We start from the raw sequence: 20043 nt of genomic DNA, 5'->3' as shown, positions 1-20043 counted from the left end.
CGGCCGAGCGCCGCGGCGCAGTATAACGGAAACCGATTTTGTTCAAGTAGCGGAATGTTGCTTTTGAAAATGCAGTAAGTAACATAGTTTATGAGATATGTTACTGGTGCACTCGCTTTGATGTTGAACAGACGGAATGCTAATCGTTATAAAGTTTGACTTCCCTTTTTGAGTTGCAGGAAATGAAGTTTTGCTTATAACAGCAGAAAGTTTTTGGAATGGCACACAAGTCTTCTGCATTCAAGTTATATAATATTATTTAACAAAGGAATAGCAAAAAGGGAGCTATTTGCGTAATGAAACTGCTCACATTCTGCCGTGTTAATAAATGTGTTTTAACGCGAAAATTAGTTTGTGTCCCGTCTGTTCATCGATAGATAGTTTTTGAACTCGACTGCAAGTGACAGTACGAGCACTGATCCGCAAATACTTAAAATAGTCAAAATATCATTCTTTAAATAGGCAGCTAAATTCTATTAAATTGTAGCACTCTCTCTCTCTCTTCCGTGCTATTGTAGCACTACTAAAGATAAACAAATAAAAATGACAGAGTACAAAACGAAGGTTGCAATAACGAAACCGCTGATTCATCTTGACCCAACTGTGGACATACGGTCGTACTATTTTTATCCCCGGCTTACGGTTGAGAAAGGTAAGGTAAATCTATGATTTGAATGTGATTTTGTTGCAATCTTGTTTGTTTTGGATAAATAAATAATAGTTTTAGTAGCCATGTGACACGGCGGAAGTAGTTACTAGTTACTATAGTTTCTAAATTGTATATGTTAGCATATTGTAATGTACTTTAAAAGTTATCATTTAAACAATTTGTTGGTTACGTACATTTACTTTTTTATTAGAAAAGAAATTACTTTCCCGTAAACGCTGCTGTAAACTACCTTCACTTATAAACCGAAACACTGAGTCTTACGAAATAAATCAACCAATTATTGAAGAATATTTGAAAAAAATTAACACAATCGTTTTTTTTTATAACGTTAATGGCATGATTAGATTGGAAGGCTTGGTCTAGTTGCTGGCTACAGAACCGGGAAATGAAATGTGTTTTTTTCACTCAATTAACATTCTATACATCATACAAATCACTCGTAACAAGTAACGGTAAGTTTCCTAACAAATTGGTATCACTATAGAAGTCCACTATTGTCTGTCGGGAGTTCGCATTAACTTTATAAGACTTAGTTGACAATGGAGCCAACAGAGACTTTGTACAAAGACGGCTATTTCGGACCGCACATTGTTCGCTTTTGCCCAGAACTTGGACTTAAATAGAAAAGTCCTACTACTTTTCTACCTTTGCTTTATTCTGATTATCATTTGGAAACTGTTGAATGTTGTATAAGTTGTATTTTATCGTGGTCCTGTAACCTTTTACGTAAATTGTTTAAGTTTTGTAAGTTCTTTGTTTAACGTTATAAAACACTGTTAATAGTTTTTACAAGACTATATATTTAATCCTTTTAGTCAGTTTTGCGAAAACTTTTCCCGATACAAAATATGATTTGAAAAATAGTTGAAAATGACATGATACTGTGCGCGGGGATGACAAACAAGCATACAATCGCGAAATGATCTTTAAACTTTAAAAAATAACTTATGTCAATCTGCAAGAATTAAATTCCGTGCCCACACAAGAAATATCGATTTTTGATATTTGGCACAAAAATTGCTGTTAATAAATGTGAATGTCAAGTTTTTAAATAATAATATTTCCAGCAAGAAACAAGACTAAAGTGATATGTAATAAAACGTAGATGTCCATTTTTAAAGGAGCTAGATTTATATACCCCGATGTTTTACGACGCGGTGTGACGTTACCATAATTGGAGCACGCTCGTGAAAAGTTCCTTCACTCTTTCTAGCTAAATATTTGTGTACAAGACCTTGATTTTGACGTTTTATTACTACTTTAAGTGAGATTTTTATGACTAGGAACGTTGAATAATTAGATGTTTTCTCTAGTAACATTTTTAGAAAGTAATTAAAAGTGCAATAATCTTGTAATTTCAATCCTACAGAATATTCTTTACCTTTCGAGTGGTAGGCATCAGACAAGCCAAAAACAGGTTAATGCTTTTTTTTCACGCGCAACCGCGACCGGTGTAACTCAGTCGAGACGTTAGGTAAATTATATAGGTCGTTTTAAATTTTCTTGTACCTTTTCAATTTTCATTGGGTTTAAGACAGTTTACCAACTAAGTATATTGTTGTGCTTAATATAATAACTTTTCAATTTGTCTATTGCTAACCTTCAAAATGAAAGCCACAATTCTAGTATCCACTATTTAAACTGTCATATACGGACTCTACGACACAGTTTCACCGAGCACCTTGCCAGTATCATAACCACCTTCTTTAAGTGGTAAACGTTATCAATAAAACATGCCTTAAAGACCAAAACACAAATAAATCTTCATTTAAAGTCCTCAAGTCGTTCAGCCTCAGTATTCCGATCACGTAGCCCATACATTAACCAAACAACTCGGTATTAAGCTGCATTTTGCGTCACTGAAGCCTTTCCACCTGTTGAGTGCTAAACTCAGCCATTCTGAAGCCATTGTGATATGTATGGGATTTGGAAACTGCACTGGCTTTAGATTGTGTGCGACTCCTATATACTATCGTTGAGACTGACTTTCAAAACTAAAGTAATATTTTTTAGGAAGTAAAAGTTTCGCTTTAGGATGTAACTTTGTGTAATACAAACTTTTTAACTATCATCAAAAAAGGGTAAGCTTCTCTATTTAGTAATTATTTTGTTTATTAAATGTAACTTAAAAATTTTCAAAAAATAAAACCTTTATAAAGTTCTTATCAAGACCAACATGTAAAAAAAATCTACATGCATACATAAAATCATGCCTTTTTTCCCATGGGGTTAGGTAGAAACCAAAGAACGCCACCTGGTAGAATCTTTACAAACTTCTATAGCTTCATTAATCTCCATACATCCTGAAAAAAAATACTACTTCACAAAAGGATACTTCACAATTCTTATAACATTTACTACACACATCAACACCGTCTAGGGATATTTTGTATAAAGTTCTTAAACTCAAAAAATACTGGCCAGTTTAAAAATCTTTTCATATAAAACTATTTTTTAAACCTTTTTGGATGATTCTAAATTTGAATTTATAAAAAATAATTAAAAATAAAATATTTACGCGGCATAATGGTTGCGAAGTCCGAAAGTTTTGTTTAACTACTGTAGTATCGGGATATTTTTTGTGCCAGATATAAGTTTTATAACAAGTTATCGATTAATTTCGAGTTAAACCTATTGTGTGCATCATGCAGTGGCGCTATATAACGAGAGCAGCAATGCTAAGGGCAGTGGGCATGCTCTACGCTGGGGCTGCTCAACGGAGTATTGCTGACGAGATTGGAACAAGACAAAACGTGATTTCTAGGTTATGGTCACCCTACCGTGCTATTAGTGAAGTGGTTGAAAGATATCCAGGGGGAAAGCGAATAACCACTTATCGACAAGGCCGATTTTTGCAAGTTGCCGTGAGAAGAGAACCAAATGTTACGGCCATGCAGTTGGTTCGGAGGCTCCAGTCAGAGCACCAGTTGCTTGTGAGTGACCAAACTGCGAGGAAAAGGCTGCACGAAGATAACTTTCACGCTCGCAGACCGCTTCGTACTCCAGCACTCTGCTGAAGAAATCGCGGACGAAGACTAGAGTGGGTTCCCTGTACTTTTGCTCTGGGATGATAACCCGTAGTCTGTATTACTGTTTAGCGATGAGTCTCGGTTCGGTTTTCATTTCGATTCACGTAGAGTACGTGTTTGGCGAGTCTCTAGTCGCGATAGTCGTCTGCAATATCCTCAGCAAGTCCATTCATAGCACGGCGGGACAATGATGGTTTGGGCAGAAATTATTCTCGGTGGAAGAACAGACCGCTTTTGGATCAGAAACACCATTACGGCTGAAAAATACCGTAATGAGGTGCTAATGCCGATAATCTACCCCCATGAACTTCAAATGGGCTAAGAATTCACCCTCATTCACGATAACGCCCGTTCGCACACAGCAAGCACGGTGACGAGATGGTCGCAGGAACACGACAAATCGGTCTTAAGCTGGCTCGCTCAATCACCTGACCTAAACTCCATAGAGCACGCGTGGGGCATGCCCCATAGAAGGGCTTTGAGGAATTTCCCTGCGAACATTGCAACGGAAGAGCCACTTTTTGCATCTTAGCCGGGACCTGGGACAATATACCGCAGTAAGACTTGTATAACTCTATCCAAATTATGAAAAATCGCTGCAGGACTGCTATAAATGTCATAGATGGCTTTATAGACTACTGATTTTTCACAAAACTGCTAAAAACAATAGCTTTTCCTTATTTTTCACATTTTCTGAAGAAAAACATTCATTGTTAGTTTTACTATTATTTTAGGTTTTTCCTTAATTTAAGTATAAAATTGTTTACGCAAAATAATTAGTGTATTTTTTTATTCTGAAGTATAGTCAGATAAATGGGCTTTATCTATACTAATATTATAAAGCTGAAGAGTTTGTTTGTTTGTTTGATTGTTTGTTTGTTTGTTTGTTTGAACGCGCTAATCTCGGGAACTACATGTCCGATTTGAAAAAATCTTTCAGTGTTAGATAGCTTATTTATCGAGGAAGGCTATAGGCTATATAACATCACGCTACGGTTATTGGGAGCGGAGTAGCAACGAAAAATGTTACAAAAACGGGGAAAATTTTGACTTATTCTCTTAGGTGACGCAAGCGAAGTTGCGCGGGTCAGCTAGTAAAAATATAATTATGCATGTTGCATGTTATCTTTAATAAATTTTAAGATAACCTCTCGAGCGCCCCAACGTCAAAATTCAAATATACCGTTAAGCGTCCGGGCCAAAAATGGCGCGCGAAATTGAATTGGCGGTTGGCGTTTAAGCGCCGATTCCGTCATATTTTAATACTAACACCCTAGTCATACCTTATATATTTGAAATCTACATTAAATTTGCTATAGATTAAAAAAATAAACCACAAATAATATTTGATAGTGGTAGTACAATAGTCGGTTTAATCTAAATATTTTGTGCTTTAGGCATGTGTTTGAAGAAAGTCTAAAAAATATTTTTAGGCAAAAAAAATAATATGACGAAAGGTCTTATCGTGTAGTTAATGAATAATGACATTAAAATCCAACTGTAAAATATACTCAAATCTTTAAAATTAGTTAAAAAAAGGATTTACAATATTGGTGATAAAGGAACATGTCGTTGGGTCAGATGTTGTTTAAGGTGCTCTCTGGCCTATATCAACCACTTATTCAAGTGTGTGCATTAGAACGTCGTCTCGTTTCATCAGCTTCAATGTCAAATATGTTTGAAAGGGATAAACATAGTTTTAGCATTTCTTTTTTACGTTTTTTAAATGCAAGATCGTTTTGCCGTGACACGGTGGCGGGGCGCTTGACGGGGGTAGAACATTCAACCGTGACACGGTGGCCGGGCGCTTGAGAGGATAATTGAGTAAATACAAAATATCCCTAGACAGTGTTGATGTGTGTATTTGAAGTTCTTAACAATAATATTTTGAAACTACCATACATTTAAAATTATAATTTTATACCACCGATTTTATAAGGTTGGTCCCAATAGAGTTTTCAAAAGGTGTTGCTTACGACTTGACATGTTAAGTCCGATTGGAAGTTATCGTTCGTACGCAGTACCAACAAACCCGACCTTGAGGTGCTTTTCATACAACACGTATTTTCCCAAAGGAAATATATTATTTTATTTATTAATACTGGTTATTTAAGACCCATGTTAAACGAGAACGTGCCTATAACTGGCAACAATTTTAGTATTGAAATAGAATATCTAGATCGAAATAAGTACTATTTTATTTCAATTAACGTTTGTTTGACTTTGTTTTTTTTGGATAATTTAGTCTTCGATTAATCAATGTGATAGGTAAATAAGAGAAAATTATGACAACTCTGACAGTTTTCCAATTGATAAGCTATCTATTGGAGAAAGCTACAATAAACTTATCGAGAAGTAATGAAACTAATAATATAAGTTAGGTTCAGTTGTTTTTAAAAACTAGTATACCACTTTAGGGAATTATTAATATCGGATCTGGTTTTCTTTTAGTCTCGTTAAATATAAGTAGGTATAATAGTATGTAGTATTGTGTGGGCTGAAAGCCGTCTTCTCTAGGAAGAACGTTATCAAATCTAACACGATAACTTTTAGACCTATTACACACAACCGCTTGACATTGTTTAATCATGAGGTAGCCGCCAAGATCTCCAACATTGATATTACTCAGAATGACCCAGATGATCTCTATAAATCTTTGTTTAGCGTTATTGAATCTCAGTTTAATACGATTTTTAAAGAAAAAACGATCGCTAAGGAAAATACAAAACTGAAATTTTGCGATTGGGCGACTGTAGGAATTTACAAAAGTAAAGCTAGGATGTATGAGCTGTATGCCATGAAACAATACAATTTCAATCCAGGTTTTCTTGAATATGTTAGGAATTATTCAAAAATCTTTAAAAAATCTTGTGCCGCTGCTAAGTCTTTGTATTTAAGCAACAAGATTAAAAATTCCAACAACACAATAAAAACAACTTGGAATATTATCAACAATGAAACAGGACGATCAACACCACCCGATCACGACTTCGAGTTAAATGTTAACAATCGGGTTATTACAGATAGCCTAGGCGTAGCTCAAACATTTAATAATTATTTTTCTGACATACCAGTCATTACGACTAGTTCCTTAAATTCCTCTACCGCTAAAGCAGGATCATTACTTAGGAGCAATGTGAGTCAGTGCAATGTCTCATTTTATTTTAAGTATATAAACCCCTCTGACGTAATCAGAGTATTCAAGTCGCTTAATTCCAAAAATACTGCGGACTTGTGGGGTATTTCTGTAAAGTTACTTGAGAGTATTATCGCTGAAATAGCACCTCATTTAGCTGCAACTTTTAATCGATGTGTAGATGTAGGTGTGTTTCCTAATTTAATGAAGCACAGTAAGATAATTCCTCTGTTTAAAAACGGATGTAAAACTGAGCCCAGTAACTTTAGGCCAATATCCATCTTGCCTGCTATTAGCAAAATATTTGAAAGGGCTATATTAGAGCAACTAGAAAGCCATTTCAGTTTGTATAATTTACTCCACAGCAAACAGTTTGGCTTTACAAAGGGTCGATCTACCATCGATGCAGGGGTCACACTTATTAGACATATTTTCGATGCTTGGGAGATGTCGCAGGATGCTATTGGGGTATTTTGCGATCTCTCCAAAGCGTTCGATTGTGTTGACCACAATACTCTTTTATATAAACTTAAGTACTACGGAATTGGGGATGTGGCACTTGACTTGCTTGCATCCTACTTGTCCGAGAGAGTGCATTATACAGACATAAATGGGTCAAGATCCACTGGATCTGCGGTTAGTCTCGGGGTACCACAGGGCTCCATCCTTGGTCCGTTCCTTTTTCTGGTTTATATTAATGATTTGCCACATCAGGTACAGGATCTGTGTGATATCGTACTATTTGCTGATGATACGTCGCTTATATTTAAAGTAGATCGTAAGAAAACTGATTTTGACGATGTAAATGGTGCTCTTACCCAGGTTCTCAATTGGTTTACAGCCAACAATTTGTTGTTAAATTCAAAGAAAACTAAATGCATTAGATTTACCATGCCCAACGCCAGGAATCTAGGTACGAACGTAGTTCTAAATGGTGAGGTATTAGACATGGTCAATTCCGCAACCTTCCTAGGTGTAGATTTAGATAATAAGCTCCAATGGGGCACCCAAATAACTAAGCTCGCGGGCAGGCTCAGCTCCGCAGCCTATGCAATAAGAAAAGTAAGACAGTTAGCTGGTGTAGATGCGGCAAGACTGGTTTACTTTGGCTATTTTCACAGCGTTTTGTCCTACGGTATTCTACTTTGGGGCAAGGCGGCTGATATAGACACAATTTTCGTAATTCAAAAAAGAGCAATTCGCGGTATTTACGGCTTAGGAGCGCGGGACTCTTTGCGGGAGGTATTTGGGAAAATAGGTATACTGACGGTGGCATCACAGTATATTTTTGCGAATTTGATGTTCATCAAACAAAACATCAATTCGTTTGCTAAGAATAGTGACATGCATAACATTAATACCAGAAGTAAGCACAAATTAGTAGGTCCCTGCAATAGATTGCAAAAAGTACACAACTCATTTGCAGGTCTTGGTGTTCGGTTGTATAACAAACTCCCTAGCAGTGTTATGGATCTTCCCCAACAAAAATTCAAAACAGTTGTTAAAGATCATCTTATTAAAAGGGGTTATTATAAGGTTGACGACTACTTAATGGATAAGAAAACATGGGATTAGTTAGTTACGCGTTCTACACAAATCAAGATTAAATATCTATATATTTATACATACATCTTTGCATTGTATAAACATTAATCAGTCATTTCAACTCTGTAACAGAGAGGTATTGCACGAGTCTCAGTGGTATTCATTATCTTTTTTTTTCATTGAAATGGTGGGCTCCCATGCTAAGGTTCGTCATGCTCACTAAAATGCCATTGCTTGCGGCGGCGTCGTGTGCCGGGTCACCCCCTTCCCTCTAATATGTGCGAAGGGGGTGATGGCTGGTCCACGCGTCATACTCGTGAACGGGTGCTGCTTGGGGTGACTGGTCGTCCTGGGTGTGGTGACTGCCATAATTTTAAAGTAACTACGTTTCAATAACTGTACTTCCTTTACCACAGTATGCTCTTGAAATGCCTCTTATGATTTCATTACTTATATTACTATGTGGGTAGATGCTCCCATCATGCTTCCAATACTATTTATATCTTGTTTTTTAGCACCTTAATATATTGATTTAATTTAATTCATGACCAAAGTGTGTTCGGTAGTGTTGGTAGGTAGCAGCTACTTACATCATCAATGTTTTATACCAGCATTAATGATGTGCCGATTCGATTATTTGAATAATCGATTAATCGATTATGTAATCTTACATTATCGATCGTTAATCGATTAATAATCGATTATTAGACTGAAATTTAAAATGTCGTCTAATTGTCTTAAATCAAGATTATTTAAATGAAACAAGCAACACAACAATCACATTTTTAGAAAATTAAACTCAAATAGAACATACTCACTTTTTTTATTTAAAAACAAAAACAATATTTAAACTGAAAATCAAACGTAACATAATCACTTAGTGATTTAAAATGTTTTAACTTTTACCCTGTACTACAACCGTTTAATACCTCTAGAAGCGGGGATTCCCTTAGCTAATAGAAATACCATAACTTATATTTAACAGGTGATAGTTACCACAGACAAATTAATTACGCGCCAATACACGATAGTGTTCTTTATTCCATGCAAATCAAATTTTTGTGTTAATCATTGTTGTTTAACTACAAAAAAAAAACATAATCATACATAAGGATTGGTATGCGGTAAGGGGTTAAAAGATTTCTTCCAAAAATCGATTACATACGATTACCTATAAATCAATCGATTGTAAACAATTATTCTTATAATCGATTAATCGATTATTAATAATCGATACCGCACATCGTTAACCAGCATAAATATTGTTAAAATCATTTGGCGATTAAAAAGAGTGGCCAGGAGTTTCTTGCCAGCTCTTCTCATTGGCCCTACCTTCCGAACTGGCGGTAAATTCACTCTCTGTATCATTGACTATCATAAGTGTCAGCACTTGACCTAAATGAATAAATGATTTGATTTTGATTTTGATTTTATTAGTAAGTACGATTACATGTTTTCAATGGAAACAAACATATTTTCTCGGAAAATGTTACAAAATGTAGCAAAGTTCTGTTCGAGCATATCTCCGTCCCTTTTCTAGAAATACTGAATATTTTAGCTTAATTAATTTCAATTACGTACTCAGTTGTTCCGCTTTACTTTCTTATAATCATAAATTGTGAAAAAGAGCCTTTCTCGGCCGAAGTTGGGCCGTTTCGTATACTTTTATTTTACTTTTTTCATTGTATTTGCATAATTTTTACTTGAGAACTATGCGGGAGTATCATTGGATTCGTTTTAATGTATGTTTTCTTCTAAGTATACTTTCGCAAATATTTTCTATAATGCTGTTAATTTGTTATGATAACTTGATAGGATTAAATATTTTTACACCTGTCTTTATATTTATAGCCAAGCTTTCATAGTTAGAACATCCAAAAATTGCAGTTAAATGAAGTTTGTTTTATATTGTTGTTTACCATTAACAGTCTAGACAAACATTGATAGTCATTGATATTTAACATATTATTAGCCACTCATTGAGTACAGCCAGTTTTAAAATTTTTGGTTCTAATAGCATCATAGCAATAAGTTCTCCAAAATTATAAATTACTCGACTCATAAAACGTACGGAACTTTAAATGAAAATACAAATACCACAATTCTTGGTTTATGACAGTTTAGTGTGTACAGTGATATGTCATAAATGTGTTTAGTAGTGGCGCAGTCTGTTATGAGACTTGTGAGCCAGTAGATGCCGGGTACTTAACGTGTCGAGCCACCGGACACTTGAACTTGTGCCGCATATGATGCTACTATTTGTTTACGAAATGCAATTCTATTTTTACTTAGCCTGTGACGAACATTCGAAAAAAAATTAGGTATTTTTAAAAGTTTTAGTTTAAAAAATAGTTATTTTCGCTCAGCGAAGTCTGCTAAAAGTTTAAAAAGAAATTGGAGTCAGTCAGACTTCGTTGGTGTAGCCTACTGAATCTTTTGAGAGTGTACCTTGTATAGTACATGAATTGCGTTTTTTAAATTTTTTAAAGATTACGTCGAAATATTTCTAACTTATCTACCTTTATCCTTGGGACAGGGTAATTCATAAAACAACCGTAGGCGATTGTTTGTAAAATCCTCTACAGTACTCACAAAAAAAGTGAAAATTGTTCGAGTAGTATTCTCATAGTAGCGCTGCAGTTATCGGCGTTGGCTCACTTGACGGCGCAATCACTGAGTATTGTCGCCGCCGGTTTTAATAACACCGCCATCGTCTGCCGAGGTGTTCACTGTGACTTATATCATATTGTGCTGCTATGTGCACGTGGTTATAGAGGTTTTAAACTTATAGTTTATTAGCTAAAATATAAATAATTTGATGAACATTTTACGTTCGATAAAATTTGAGGTTTTGAAATATAGGTGTTAGATTTTTTTCATTAGCCACCATTTCTGTAAAATAAGTCGTTGTAAGGTCTCAATGACTACTGGCGCTACAGGAAAGAAACTTTACATACTTAAACGCTTTGTTTAAATACCAATAACAGCACCACTTTAAGAAACAGGTGCCTAACCACACAAAAAATGTTTTTTTGTGTTTGTTTGTGCCCACTGGTGATTGATAACATTCCTCTAAATATGAGGATACCAACGACCAACCAATAAAAATACTTCATTCTATCTACAAAGCAACAATCCCAACACGTAACACACCATCCAGGAATTGAAATAACAACAACGAACAATAACTTTCACATACCGAAAAAGCACAAAATGACACAATCCACTAGGCTTGTTTGCATTCACTAAGCGACAAGTTCTAACGAACCGTGAAGCAGGAGACTTGAGCTTTGACTTTGTGTGTTATGAGGGTACTTTGTTTTTGTTTGCAAATAAATGAGGAAGAAAAACTTATGATAACTAGTTGCTCGTGTGGTCTTTGTGAGTTGCTACTCGTTCCAAATTCATACTGGTTGCTTGCAAAAAGCACTTTTCGCTTTGTATAATTACAAGTTTAGTAGTATTTGTCGTTTGAAAACTAGTATGCGTTCTTCGTTGTAAGGTTGTATACATGTCATTAGTCTTTTCCGGTCCAGACAATATCGTTTCCTTAGTATGCTTAATTTTAGAAGTACTAATCTGGAAAGATTGGCCAGTTTCCAAATTATACTTTTCGTACAGTTTTTGGCCTCTTATTTTTAGATAGGCATCTTACATTTAACTGAAAGTAGCTCTGATTATATCTAAGTCAACTATGGATTTCCTACGAGTACCTACACTTTTAGACAGCTGAAAACAATATTGATACAATTCGTTCAATTTGAATTTCAGACTCACTTAGTAAGAATTTTGGGCTGATTTCAGAGACCGAAATTATGTAAAATTATGTTTATCCACAAAATCAAAGAAAGATAGCATCTTTCAAGATATCATGATCAAGTTTAACATAACCATAATCTTCAACTACAGAATTACAATGATTCTCTAATCTATTTTTTAGAGTAGCAATCAGTCTAAGATTGTTGTCAAAGTAATTTAGGATTTCCAATTTTTTCCTGATGTTTAGAACATTTTCTCTCTTCACACAACAGTTTATTTATTTTAAGTATATGCCAATTAATCACGCATTACCTATAAAAAGATGGTAGAGGTTTTTAATTACCACTTTATATGTTCGTGTATACATATAAGCCCTCTTGATTGATTGTTATGAGAACCACCAAGCTGAACAAAAACCATCTCCCACCACGTCTACTTTACATAATATTCAAAGAAAATTTCAATAAATCTAGCCCTAATCCAGTCGGTCAGACAGGTGGCGACTGGTTTAATAAAAGCCGACCTCAGCGCCTGAGGGACATCTCCTCGTAAATCACTCACATATTTCTTCTCTGCAACAAACGCTTGAGGATTGCTTCTGTTTCTTTAAGTCATGTCTTGAAACAATATTATTATGTACCTACTCGAGTTATGAGGTACATAGTTTTAATTGGAACACATTTGATTGTTTATAGAAGTTGGTAAAAGACAGGTAAGTAACAATTGCTTCGATGTGCATAAAGTTACGTGAATTTTCAGCTGTCCTTAAGATACAAACGTTCGAAAGCCGATAATACCGATTTTAGCAAATTGTACTACAAGTCTCTTGAATCGCAATTCCTATGACATTCTTAAAGTATGCATTCCCTCTAATAATGGTGGCAATCGTTCCCTGCAATTATGTTTTCATATCAGCATATAATAATGTTTCAAATCAATATAAGAAACATTAACTTATCTGCTACTAAACCTGGCTACTATTGGTTATGGCTGTCACTTCCATCCATTTATCCAGTACAAAGCTCAGCTTCAATTTGCTGCTTGCACATAAATAGATCGTAGTCTCAACTGTATTCCTAACGTAGCTCATCCAGTATACAGACTTAAGTCAAATAGAGGAATCGATCATATGCTAATGTACCGATCAGAATGCGTCAACCGTCCCGCTTCTGAGCGCGGCTAGGAAACCGTTTTGTTCCTCAACTTTATTTATTTTCTAGACTTTCGAGATAGGCTTCTAAGTTAACTGGAAAGTTTGCTTGTATTTTTGTTGAATGTTTTTAACATAGATTTTAATGCATGAGTAACTATCGCAAATTATAATAGCTTTAGAGTGTCAGGAATATAAATGGCAGGAGGACTGTGTGTTATTTTATTCTATATTTTTTAGGTTTCAAAGTCATATTTACCTGTGCAAAGTTGCAGTACGTTTCATAGTACGGGATATGTCCCCAGAATCAAAAGTTGATATTCAAGGAATGGGTGATTGACAAGATAACTATAGTCAGGAACGTTAAACACAGTAGACTGGTACGTTATCCGTAATGTTACAGGTAGTATTATTTACTAAGCACTCCTGTTTCAAAAAACGCTATGAATTTTGACTAAACAATTTTAAAATCATATTAAAAAAAAACAAAATTGCCTAGTAAATCTTTCACAGTCAAAATAAAAGCCGGGGTTCTTGACTGTCGTGGCGTGATTTTTGCATATTTATATTTGGTTGGCTGTCAAGTGCAGTAACCGCCCAACAGTTGCAGAAAGGGATGTTGAAATCTCGTATTCCTGACGTCATGTCAGAATGTTTACGTTAATATTTTTGTAATGGTTTGTTTACAATGTAATGAAGACAAGATAAAAACAAATCTGTATGTATTAAAACAATAATTTGTTGAAAATATGAATTATTTGTATTAAATAGTAAAACTTATTATTATCATCCCATTGATAGCTAGAGTAACCAGCGCCTACTTTAAAAAAAGCAGCAGCGTTTGTTTTTTAACAATAGAAAAAATACGCATTTTTTATTATCTGGCAGATCCAGATTATATATAAAACCAATTGAATACTCATTTTCATTACCATATTATTACTATATTGACAATATTATTTCGCTACGGTATTGTACTATTAGCCTTAATTAAATGTACTATATCTTTCAAAGAAATCTTAGCGGGACCTTGGCACTAATATTGACGTATTAACTAAATGAACGGTCCATCCCTTTAATGAAAGCTTCCGTAAACAATCTTGATTGAAATTCTTTCGCAAGTTGTTCGCCTTTACATTTTAGATAATCGCCAGCTAGTAATTTGAACAAAAAATATCTAAAAACAAATTGTTCGAAGCTTACTAAGAAAGTCAAGGAAAAATATGAAGTCGCCAGTTATATTATGTTAAAAACTGTGAGATATAAAGAGTACAACCGCTTATTACAAATATATTTTTCTAATAGTTAATTAATTAGGTATAAATACGTCTGCATATTATAAAAGTAAACCAAGGAGTCATATGACATCATTAGTGGTGGTACACACTGGTTCCAAATAAAGCAGAGCTTGTACTAAGATAACGAGACAACATATAAACATGCCTTAATACAAAATAATCCATTTAAATAGCTGAAAAGTTACGTCTGTGAAAAACAGTTTAATACCTCATGCATGAAAGAGTAACAAACATACATGCATCGTGACCAACTCTCTTGTTCATAATATTGGTAAAATATATCTTTGATACGCAAAGTAATGATATAATAACACGATCATACTCTAAACATTTTTGGAGATACAGCGCCCTCTCTCGACACGAAAACTAAACATTTGAGGTAAATGCATGCACATACATTATACCTATAGTTACCTTTAGAGAAGTACGAAGAGTGCGTAGAATGGCGTAGATATTGTAATATTTACACTTCGCAATGCCTTTGAGAGCGTTATAATAATAAAGAATTGTTTCTGGACTGAAAGGGGAAGATGAATTAAACCTGCATTTAAACGCATTGTCTCAAATATAGGGATGTTATTATGTTTATGAAGTTGTTTCAGATAGTAGTCATTTTATTCGACAAGTAGCGATTTGGCGAGGGTTTTCTTGCGTGCGAAATACGCCTTTTCTAAGACCCTTAAAAGTAAGTTAAAAATTCAGCGACCTTTATATTTTATCGAATTAAATGCAGCGGTTTATCAGTGAATACTTGGCAGGCCAGACTCACTTTAACATTTAAATTTTTTCTTTAAATCAAATCAAACTCATGTCATTGTGTCAAGGACACTTTCAAGCCGACTTAAGTTTTAAACGACAAATTAAGTAATCTACATAATAGGCACTTCAGTAAAGTTTATAAGTTTTGATTATCTTGATATTTTTCTCAGCATTTTTTGTCAAAAAGTGTTTTAGCCTGAAGATGAAAGTTTTAATTGGCATCAAACGGTCCCACCTACGACTCTCGACACTTTGTAAACTTGATAATTAAACGTTATCTTTAATGAAAAACTTAAATAATGCATTTGTTTAAATACTAATTAATAGATCGTACTGCACAGACTTTTGTTTCAACATGGTTACTTAGCAGTTACCAATATGGATTTGAGTTTAAAATATATTTAGTTATTTTGGTGGATTTCGAATTAAAGTCATACGACGGTTGCGAGCATGTTATAAATGGGACGTTGCAGTTCGATTCCCCGTCGTGAAAAACTTCTTTATTTTTCCCAAGACTGACTGAATAAATAATATGCCTAAAAGTTTATTTTACGGCTATATTTTTACTTTTTTTACAAAAAACTCATGTCAAAAGTATTTAGACATTTCAGTTTTATGGCTCCTAAAGTAAGAAAGCGAGTATTTTTGTTCATTTTATGATGATTGTATCGTATTGTACGCTCTCATGAATTTACTGCCGCCTTAACTTATAACAATATTTTTATTTGATACAAATAGCTCTATAAAGGACTGTCTTTTATATTATGAATGGTTCGTTAACGACTTAATATAGTTACTTACAAAGTAATGACGGGTTATCTTTTAGGGTCTATTCTACTAGTCGCATTATTAATTAGTAGGCATTGCGTTTCGATATAGTATTCCTCAAAACTTTAGGACTGAGTACACAAGGAACCCGATCACGGAACGGTACCTAAATCTTTAATCGTATGATTACTTATAGTTAGCTAGTTTATTTTATGATTTGTACCGCCGATAAAAACTTAATAAAGTTTTGTCTGACCCAGAAATCAAACCCAAGACCACACGATTCGCCCTTAAACTACATTTTGATGTATTTAACTTAAACCACGTAATAAAAGAAAATTTAAAACTTTAAGCCCAATAAATGTTCATAAAATGTGTTGTAACCATACAAAACAGGTTGTAACACAAATCTTATGCATTCATATTCTGTAAAGAATGCATGTGCGCCGAAGTAAAACGAACGATAACGTGCAGGGATTGTGTACAGCCGATATTTATACATTGTGCGAGAATCGTTCCACAATGATGTACTGGAATTGCACTACAATGTATTGTTGTTGAATCTGTGGTATGTACGGTCCAGATTGTATATGTATTTATTACCTTACAAGTAGGAAGATCCACGGTGTTCCGTACAAGTATATATTTTTTTGCTGTAATTTGTAACATTTGGCCTCAGTGGCGCTGTGATTAAGGTGGTCACCACGCCACTACTATGCGTCGAAAGGTTGCGGGTTCGATTCTTACACTTGACAAATATTTGTGCGATTCAGAAATAGTTGTTTCGGATGTGGTCTTACTTGTCCCCTTTGTTTGTAAAAGTAACCGCGACTATTCTGAGTGCGGGAAGCGTTGTTAAAAAAAATCTACTAAATGGATAGTTGAAAACCTAAATTAACACATAGAAAACCTTTCATGCTAACAAAACCAAGGGCAGAAGTTAGTCTTAAATAACTCGATATTAAAAATAAATAATACTAAATACTAGTAAGAATAAATTTCGCCGGTTTTTCTTAAGCCAAACTCAAAACTGAATAAAGCAATATTTAGCAAGAACAGTCTAAATGCACTCAGTTTCCACTATAATTACATTAATTACTGGTAGAACTAAGTTTACAGCAACATTATCATGTCGGCGACGTTGACAAACTTCTTTGTTTATTTCTCAACAGCGGACAAACCCGCGAGGAATGCTAATGTTCCATTATATCATTAAGTCTCTGTTCTTTTAATGCAATGCATTACTGATGTAAAAGCTATGATGTATTCTAGGAATATGAAAAGAACTTTCCGAGAGCACTATTACTTATTATCCTTTGGCTCTCGTATTGTTTTTAAATATATCTACTAACGTAAATAAAGTGAAGGTAACAAGTAAAATTTTACTGCGAATAATTTCTACAGGTATAATTTACTCTAGGCTTACTGAAGGAAATTCTTATCGTTTAAGCGTACCTAATTGAGTGTTTATCTATATAAGAGCAAATGAAATTGTAGTAAAATCGCGAAATTCAAGCAGGTTTACCAACCGACTTAACCCTGGCTTTTGATGTACATTTAGAGGTAGTTTATCTATTTAATAGTGGAAACCTATTAAAAAACAGCTATTGAATAGATAAGCCACCACTTAATGTACTCAAAACCGGAGGTTAGAGAAGACAAATAAAATTAGAGAGAGAGACTACAATGACGACTTTTTAATGGTCAAAGCTATATCCAGCTATTGCTTTTGATTAGCACAATCAGAGCCAAAGTAATTAAACATGTCCTAACATTAACGGTTGTAGAGGGTGTCCTTATATCCATATTTAAATGTTGAGCCCTTTGCCCAAATTAAATTTGACGCACCTGTTCTATTGTCTCGACTTCCTTGCTATTACAATAATCCATTAACTTGACATTTGTACCGTGCACATATAAATTGATAATTGAGATGATCATTTTATATTACAGACCTAACATGTAGTAATTTGGGTCATACACACTTGACATGAACACTCTTAATTTTTGCTTCTTTTAAATCCATAATATAAAAGAAGCAAAACTTAAGAGTATTATTAAATAATGCAGTTTCCAGTTAACCTAATGAAATATACATATAAGTATACATTATGTAGGTGTATAAAATACACCCACGTTTAGCCATTTTAAATGAGAATTCATTGATCTTTGCCTAATTGACTCTATCGCCGAGATCACGTGCATTAAGGAAGAAAGAAAGAAAGTAGTAGTAGCAATTAAATCATTTTAAATAGGCAAATAAGTATTTGTCCGTTAGTTTATACTACAAACTAGAACAAACTGAATAAAAAAGGCACTCAAATATACTAGTTAACTAAATAATGTCTCCTAATAAAGAAATCGAACGTTTTCGGTGTGATGTCTTAATGTGCAAGTGTGGGCCGCATTGATAGATTGGTCAGTCAGCTGACACAGGGATGTAGTAAAACTTATATAGATAGTCATTTACAAAACGTATCCCTGCATGCTTGAGAACACACGGTAGATATTAAGCCTTGGCTGGCGTTATTTTACGTTTATTTTAGGAAATGGCGATTAAAATCAATAGTTATTGAATCTATAGTAGTGCAGTAGTGATTATGAATATTTAAAGAGAACAAAAGTACCTTAAAATCAACCAACCAAACCAAATATGAATACTTTAAAGAAAACATTTTAAACGACCTACGAAGGAAATATCTGTACATCACAATTATGTTTGCAAAAGCTTCGAATTTCATGAATTACTTATTTTCCAGTAATCCATTCAAGAATACCAAAATGAGATTTAAAAACTTGAAGCTTTGACAATTTCAAATAACATCCTCGCCAAGCAATATACAGACATTATCAATTCACTCACAAAATCACGTCCCAACAAACTGCGTCACAAAAATGTTCAAAGCGATACGAACGTAATTTGCCGACAGTACTGGTTAACAATACAATTCGTGCTTGTCGCCAGAAGGGTGGGCAATGCCTTATGCCACCGGCTCGAATAAACGAGCTCTCATTCAAACGGACATTTGCATCAGAAAGTAAATTGATTTATCATACAACCGAATGGGACTGCAAACTAAATCTGTTCACAATATACTTTGAACGAAAATTGGTCCATATTTATGAAAATTTGTTTAAGAAAATTTAAAAGTATGTTAAAATCTTTAAAATTATGAAAACCCGTTAAATTATGTGACAAGTTTTTAAAAATTTTAGGTGTAAACTAAAAAAGTTTTGTGAATTGGTAAAAAGGTAACCTCCCCGGCGGGGAATCGAGCCCCGGTCTCCCGCGTGACAGGCGGGGATACTGACCACTATACTACCGAGGACTGATAGTTCGACTTTAAAATAAGACTCACTATTCAATACAACACATTTTTCTAATGCACTATGCATTCATAACAACATTTATCTTGACACATGGGATGATAAAAATTATGATGAAGTAGTATTGTTAATCTGTTATGGATAATATTCAATTCGTGCGTTAATCACATGAATCATATAAATGGCAATCAGTATCAATCATCGGTACTAATCCTATGGAAGTTTATCTTTTTAAAATATCAATTAACTAGCTGACCCGCGCAGCTCCGCTCACGCTTTCTTCTATAGCTGACCCGGCAGATTTCGTACTGCCTCATCGATAAATAAAAGACCTAATCTTTTGTATAAAATGATTTTAGAACAAACAAATCGAATCTGTATTTGATAAAAAAGTATTTATTGAATAAAGCATGAAGTTTTATTATTATTTTCGATACATCATGTTGCTTACTTAGAAAACAGTTTTCCTGAAATACTGGCTATTTATAAGGTTTAAATTTGATATTCACAGACACACACTGTTAAAATACAGTCTGTTTATTAATTTAAAGCTTTCTCATAAACTATATTTTTTGTTTTGTTTTGTGGTGCGTAAATAAACA

The 20043-nt window shown here is 34.3% G+C and overlaps 1 non-coding gene across 1 annotated transcript; it reads right to left on the bottom strand.

Annotated features, from left to right (window-relative positions):
• Window positions 1–19371: 19371 nt before the first annotated feature.
• Window positions 19372–19443, bottom strand: TRNAD-GUC (transfer RNA aspartic acid (anticodon GUC)). Its single transcript has one exon. It is a non-coding gene; the product is annotated as a tRNA-Asp (tRNA).
• Window positions 19444–20043: the final 600 nt, after the last annotated feature.

The sequence above is a fragment of the Anticarsia gemmatalis genome, chromosome 4 (genome assembly GCF_050436995.1).
Source record: "Anticarsia gemmatalis isolate Benzon Research Colony breed Stoneville strain chromosome 4, ilAntGemm2 primary, whole genome shotgun sequence".
NCBI classification, from domain to species: Eukaryota; Metazoa; Arthropoda; class Insecta; order Lepidoptera; family Erebidae; genus Anticarsia; species Anticarsia gemmatalis.
Note: the sequence above shows the minus strand (reverse complement) of the source record. Positions and strands in the feature narration are given on the sequence as shown.